This window comes from Lathyrus oleraceus, chromosome 1 (genome assembly GCF_024323335.1).
Source record: "Lathyrus oleraceus cultivar Zhongwan6 chromosome 1, CAAS_Psat_ZW6_1.0, whole genome shotgun sequence".
NCBI lineage: Eukaryota > Viridiplantae > Streptophyta > Magnoliopsida > Fabales > Fabaceae > Lathyrus > Lathyrus oleraceus.
In genome coordinates this window covers 389,660,965-389,668,802 of record NC_066579.1, presented here as the reverse complement: position 1 = coordinate 389,668,802, position 7,838 = coordinate 389,660,965, and positions in this window count along the sequence as shown.

The window sequence follows — 7,838 nt, the reverse complement described above, 5'->3', positions numbered from 1 at the left end:
GAGCGTGGTGTTTGAATTACAAGATTCATGGTCCTAATCCTCCTAAATGATATAGCAATCAGGTTGCCCCATTATTGACTTCTAACATCCAGGGGACATGTCTTCCAACACAACAAAGTACTTCCAGGAGCAACTATCCAAGACAGACAGCATGAGGTTGCACAATGTCACATTTCAACCAGCTCCACTTCTAGATATCAAACTTCTAAAAGTGACCTTCTTGAGCATACTCATAGTTGACCCTACCCTTGTTAACTCAGCTCCCACAGATGTCTCCTCTTCCCGGTCAGGAGTAGGTTCCAAACACAAGTATCCCTTTGTTTGACACCCAAAAACATCTTCTCTTCAACCAGCAGTTGCATACTTGTTGAACAACATGTTCTAACATCGCCTAGAACATTAGTTCCACCTTCTTGGAACAAATCCTCCTTGAAAGTCTTCAAGGTCTTCATATACACTACCCAAGAGAGTAAAAGAATCAGTGATCAGGTGATTCTTACCATCCTGAAGTGAGAACGTCATCATGAGTGGACTTGAGGAAACTCAAGTATCTTTGACATCTTCAGTAGATTATGATGAAATCTTGAATACAACAGCCTTTCATCCACATGAGGGGAAACTACATCAGAGTTTGAGTTTTTCCAGGTATTATGCAGCGGAAACCATAATACAACTCAACCTATGACCACACACTTCACTAGATCAGCCTCCAAGAACATACCAAGTTTGAATATGTTTCAATACTAGCATAGTTGTTCCACATAAAGGCCAATTGCCAACCTCCAGAGACAGGTACACATAGTTCCTGTCATGAATAGTCCAACCACCTACTTCAAGGGACCATTCATGGGAATCACAGAACCTTCCACAGGTTCCAACAACAGTACTGACATAACTCCTTGCAAGATGCCAAAAAGTATCACCCATGGATCTCATCCAGGAACAGAACAGGATGCCTGCTCTGATACCAATTGAAATTCTGGTATAGTCAGAGTTCAGATGTTCTACACGAAGTCATGACATCTGATCCAACATTGTTACTAATACAGCAAGACAGTTATAACAATTAAAATCCAGTACTGATATGCACTCAGTCACAGATGTTTAGACATCTGATAATATACCAACATGGAAATAAGAACATCCAGTTTTGTCCATCTAGTGCACACATACAGTAGAAATCAACCATAGCCCTTATGATTATTGATCCTGTCCAGTTCTAAGCAGGATGTCTCAACATTGTTTTGAACATCATCTGTCACAACATTACAGATGGATACACTGTAACAGACTAACCAGTCTATCAGTAACAACAATCAATAATGAATGTCATAACAATCTGTTTGCAATCATACTGGAGGCTATGTGTCAAGTCTGTTCTTCCCTTCATAAACAGACTAGAAACAGACTGAATTATAACAGATAAATTACAGAGTGCAAAAAGTAAAAACACCAGTAATTGTTAACCCAGTTCGGTACAACTTTACCTACTCTGGGGGCATACCAAGCCAGGAAGAAGATCCACTATTAGCAGTATTAATTCAGAGTTAAACTCCCCCGTTTACAACTCCTCACTTAATCCCTACCCAATGCAGTCTATACCTAGGAACTCCTAGATAGAAACCTCCAGTTTCCATTCCTATCACTACAATTACCATGTAATGTCAAAACATCTTGAACATGCTTCACAGCTTCGTTCAAGAACATAATCACTCTTGCCTACAGGCTTTGAGTTACAACTAATCTCATGCTTTCAAGCACTAAGAAACACTTGGTAACCATCCCACAGGTTGGGAGGTTTACCTCACAAATACCCCTGATTTCTACATTGTTTGAGGCTTACAAAACTTAGGTAACAATCTACTATTTATAACCTAATCACCCAACTAGATTTGGGCCTTCAAAAATCGCAGCAAATCTTCTTCTTTGCTGTTACAGAGCTGGCAGAATTCTTCTGCTACAATCAAGGTCTTCAATCTTTTATTTCCTAAAAGATCTCCATATTTGGAAACAATATATTCACCAAATATTTTGATTGAGTCTTCAAGACCTCCACAAATAACGCCACATAGGATTCTAACTAATCCCAGAATATTAAATCAGTTAACACATAACAGAATTAACTAATTCAGTTTTATACACAGCTGGGCTTGGACAACTTGAAAACCCTAAATCTATTTTCCAATCAAATCTTTTTATAACAGCTGTATAGATCTCCTTGGAAAATAAGTAAATCTGGTTGATATCTCTGATAGATTGCGCCAGCTAGCCATATCTTCAATCAACCAATGATTGCCACCAATTGTGCAATCACAAAACACCATACATTCATACTGAATGTTCTGTGTACAGGATGTCATGACATCGGGTCTGACATCTGGAAAAATCCTGCATAATCCAGTTTCCTTTTATAGCAGGTATAGCCATATCAGTTACCATGACAAAGAGTATGTCAACTGAAACAATTCTGCAGCATATGTCTTCCATATAAGCTCCAGCAGGTACAACCAATATCAGAAGCCTTGTCTTTGTATGTGGCATTCTGAAACAATCCTGCTTGCATATCTTCTTTAACTCCAGCAGGTACATAAGATATCTCATGTTAAGACATCCCACATGACATCTTGTGGACACCCTTTATTTTACCAAAATTGTTGCCAACTCTTTACATGAAGAGATGAGGCGTGGTGGGTTATTATGTTGGGAAAAGGGATATCTCTAACCATTGCCCGATTTGGTTGAAAGTTAACAAGGAGGATTGGGGTGCGAAGCCGTTCAAATCTAATGATTCTTGGTTTATTAATAAGGCATTTTTGAAGTTTATGGAGGTATAATGGAAGAACATCATTGTAAAAGGTAGGAGTGATTTCCTAATCAAAGAAAAGTTTAAGCTTTTGAAAGATAGATTGAAAAAATGGAATAAGGAGGTTTTTGGGTGGCAAAATTTTAAAGTTGAGGAAGGAGTTGAAGATATTAATGTCATGGATAAATTATTGTTGAGGTGTGTGAACGAGGAGGTAAAGGATTTGGTATCTAGTAGGAATAATGATATTAGTTATGTTTGGAGGCATTTGTCTATCAAGGACAATATATTGATTCAAAAGGTTGAAATAGACTCGCGAAGGGAACTTTAATCAATATTTTTCCATAATGTGATCAAGGGAAGGGCGAGGAGGAAATTCATTGGGGTCATTATTTCGGAGAATAGTGTGGTAGATTCTACTGCTGATGTTAAGGAAGTTGTTTGGAGATTTTTCCATCAGAAATATGGTGAACCAGACACGACCAGATATGTTTTGGAGGGGATTTCAACCAAATCTGTCTGCCTTTCAGATGTTCAATTTTTGGAAGCCCCTTTCACGTATGATGAAATTAAAGTTTCAGTTTAGGGTTGTGACGGTCCTAAGAGCTCGAGACCGGATGGTTTTAAATCCGTCTTTATTAAAAATTGTTAGGAGATATTGAAGGAAGATATATTCTCTTTTATCAAGGGTTCCCACATCAAGACTATCCTCTCTAAGGCTATTACCTCCTCATTCATCATTCTGATTCCTAAGATTTCACATCCTATCAATCTTGAAGACTTCAGACTGATCTGTCTAGTGGGTAGTTTATACAAATTATGGCAAAGTTACTAGCATCGAGGCTGAAGTGTGTCCTTGATGGTTTGATATCGCATAGTTAATCGGCTTTTGTATTGGGCAGACAAATATTAGATAGTGTTTTTGTGGCTAATGAAATGGTGGATCAAGAAACTAGGGAGAAGAAAGATAGTATCTTGTTCAAATTTAAATTCGAAAAGGCATATGACAATGTCAACTGGGATTTGTATAGGTTCATGGTGAAGAAAATGGGCTTTGGATATGGTTGGATGGGCTGGATGGAAGCATGTGTAACACCTCAAAATTTGCCCTCCTCTCTTGGGACTAGCTTAGCATATTGCATTTCATTTTTAGGACATTAGGCATTTGCATATTGCATATCATGTGGCTAAATAAACAAGTCATCCTCCTAAGTCTTTCTCAGAAGATAGAGAGGTTGAAAGATTCAGGCCTGAGGGTCTCATGGATTGATCACCAGCCATCTGAGGGTTTGTGCTTCAATTAGGGTTTCTTGGTCCTTAAAGGAGGTTGAGCATTATCTTGGTTGCAAGGATACATCATCTTCATCATGGTTATGTCATCCTCAAGGGGGTTCATTGTTCATGCTCAGATTCCTTGGGATTAGGGTTTTGACCTCTGGTCAACCCAAATCAGCTACATTCTACCAGTCAGGGTTCATCAAGGAGATGGGGTTTATTTGCTTGGATGAGGATCATATGATTATTATGTGGAGCTTACAAGAGCTAGGGTTTCATTTTGGAGCCAATTCCTCAAGTGGTTGAGGCTCAAACTGATCAGAGCACTTCTAAGTCATCTGTCAACCAAAAAGTCAACTGCAAGTCAGCTGAGGGCTAGGAGGTGGAGAAATGAGTTTCAACATCTCATTCATGTTCAAAAGGGGCTTATTAATCAGGTCAAATGCATATCTTGAAGAATTTGAGGTCAGATCAAAAGTTGCCAGAAATGGAAAGTGGCCTATAATTGAAAGTTTCCCAAAATGGAAAGTTTTGGTTCAAATTCAACTTGATCTTGCATCATCAAAGAAGATTCAAATGAAATTTTGTCCAACATGAAAGTTGAATATCTATTTCTCCCATTTCCAAAAAGTCCTAGATCATGAATTTATGATGAATGGTTGAGGAGATATGATCAAATCATTGCCAAGTGTACATGAAACTTCAAAAGGGCATAACTTTTGATTCATAACTCCAAATTTGGTGGTTCTTTTTGCAAAATGCTTCTCATGACATGAAGTTTCCAAAACATTCATCACATTGCATGAATTTCCATCATATAATCATGTGATTTTTCAAGTCAATTTTGGAGGGAAAATGGCCAATTCAAAAATGGTGCATCATGAGAACTTTCTACCATTGCCAATGTGTTTAAAAGATGATTTTGAGTGAAAATGATGAGCCTCTTGGTACTGTTCACGCATGCATTAGCCATGCACCACCAAATTTCCAATTTTTGTCATGCACCCTCATTTTGCTTAATCTCTAATTAACTTTGGTTAATTTTAATTAAAATAGGATTAGTACAACATATATATACTCTAATCATAACAAAAATGAGGAGGTTAATCACAATTTCACATTTCTAGATCTAGTTTCTCTCTCCCTCCAAAATTTTCTTCAAACCAAATTTCAAAATCCTTCAACATAACACCTTGTTTTTGTTGAAGATTCATGATCAGTGAGTTGATTAGAGTGTGAATCAAGTATTGGTTTGTTGAATTCGTGCAAGAACCAAGCATTTGAAGCTCAAAACTCAAAGATGGAAGTTGATTATTAATCTAGATCTACACGTTCTCAAGCTTCCTTTTCTTCATCAAACTTCATCACAAGCATTCTGGAACTGATTTGGATCATCTGGAGCGTTGAATCGTGCAAAACAAGGAACTGCTCTTCAAGAGGTGAGTTTTTCGAGCTTCATAATTTCACAATTCATGTAGATATTCTTATAGATCTTGCTTTGCTGATCGTTTTGATATAAATTTCGTGCGGTTCGGATAAAAATTGAGAGAGATATGCTTGATTGAAGTTTCACATGTCAAACTTTATTTGTTTCGATTTGCATGAATCATGTTGAATTAGGATTAATTGATGCTTGATCTATTATCTCCTTTGCATGAGCTTCGATTTGGTATAAAGTTTTTGAAAATCTGAGCATTTCTGGAAATCTGGAAAAATCTGGAAAAACTCCATTGAAGTTCATGAGTGTTCTTCGTGTTCTTCATGAAGAAGATGAAGATTTATCATTTGCGTCGGTTTTTGTGACGGTTGTAACCGCCGCTATTTCCCTAGGGCTTTTAAGCCAAAACGACGTAGTTTCATTGCTAGGCGCGCTCCTCATTTGAATCTCAACCTGGTTCGATTCCCAGCGAAGACAAATATTCAAATCCATTCATATTTTATTGCCTTTCCCTCCAAATTTCCAATATATGTTCATCTTGATTTTCATTATTTTTTCCAACTTGTAAAATGCATATCAAATTGAAAAATGATCTAAAAAATACCTGGTTTTTTGATAATTGTTACTTGAGATGTCTAGTTTTTTATAATGATGTTTTCTAAAGTTGTGCATGGCTGGAATTTTATTTTCTCTAGGTTGATTGATCATGTATGCATATGTGACCTTGCCTTGCTCTTTCTATTGTGAAATGCTTGATTTTAATCCAATGGACTTGAAATTTTACATGCTGATTCTAGACACATTGCTGGATGTTTTGGGCTTGGTTTGGTGTTTTTCCCATTTACCATTTCTGTTTTATACATGTGTTTGCATGGTGTGACAATTTGTGTCACACCTTTGGATGATCAACTTGTTCCATTTGATTTCCATGCCAATTGATCTTTGATGCTTCTGATTTTTTGTATGTTGATCATGTTGGATGTCTTGAATGCTCATGAATTTTTCCAGAATTATTTGAATCATTTCTGTTTTGATTTGAAATTTTCATTCATGATGATCATATATGAGCTTTGAAATTGTCTTTGGGCTTCTCTTGCTTGATACATGGCCTTGCTTGATGATTCTGATGTGATCCTTTTTAGGATATGTTAATATGTGTTTGAAGTTGCATTATGTTGAATTTCAGCTCCTGTTTTAAATTTTTTCTTCACCTTTGACCCTAGGCTTTGACCTAGTGGTTTGTTGCTTACATGTGAGCTTTGAATTTCAGGTTTAAGCATCCAAGTTCCATGGTTGATGATGCTTCATCATTTGGATGTTGATATTTGCTTTTGATTGCTAACACTTGCTGTTTTGTAGGGTGATGATAACTCATTTGAGTTTTCCTCATGGCTTATGTGTTGTACATTGGGATTGTCTGCTTGTTATTGACTGTTGATTGTTTGTCTGGATTTTGTACTGATTGGTTTAGATGTTTCCACAGGTACCTAAGTTGCTTTAAGTTCATTTGAACTTTGCTTTGCTTTGCTGTGGTTGGCGTACCACTTAGGTATAATTCCTAATCTTCATGTAGTCTGGAAGACCTGCTGTTACTGGCAGGCACCTGTCTGAAGCCCTCCTTAAGAGGCAATGTGTGTGGTTGTTTAATTTTGTGCCAAGCAGGTTAAGTCTTCTTAAGAGGCAATTGGCAGATAAAAGGGGTGTGCAATCCACCTCCTGCTACTCAGTTGTGTCATTCATTTTGCTCACACCCTGTGTTGACTCACTACCTGTGTGAGTCAAACTCTTGTTAGAAACCTCAACCTAGGACTATTGTGGATTACATGATAACTATTAGGCTCGAGTCAGTCTCCCTTTTAGTTTGTCATTTCCCAGTCTCTGGTTAGGATAGAAATTTCTCCCCTGTTAAGGGGAACTACGTCGCCCTGATCCTCATACCAGATGAGGTACGTAGGCAGGAGATCGTGCGAGATCTCTCCGGGCACCCTTTTCCTTTTTTTTGTGTGTTTGCTTGACAGCTAGCAGGCTCGAGTACCAGACTCCCTGTTAGCTTGTTTGTTCAACTTCTTTGTTGCTTTTGACGACTCAGCGTCCGGTTAACCTCTTGTTTGCTTGGAGTCTGACGTAAGTCCAGCGATTGGCAGTCGGTTTCCTGTGTGTGTTTTTGGTGTGGAGTCTGACGTAAGTCCAGCGATTGGCAGTCGATTTCCTGTTTGTGTTTTGTTTGGCGTGCGTTAGCCGAACTACGGTAGCTCTGATTCTCATTCCAGATGAGATACGTAGGCATAGGATGCGATATCCTAGCGAGCCTGTTCCCCTCCT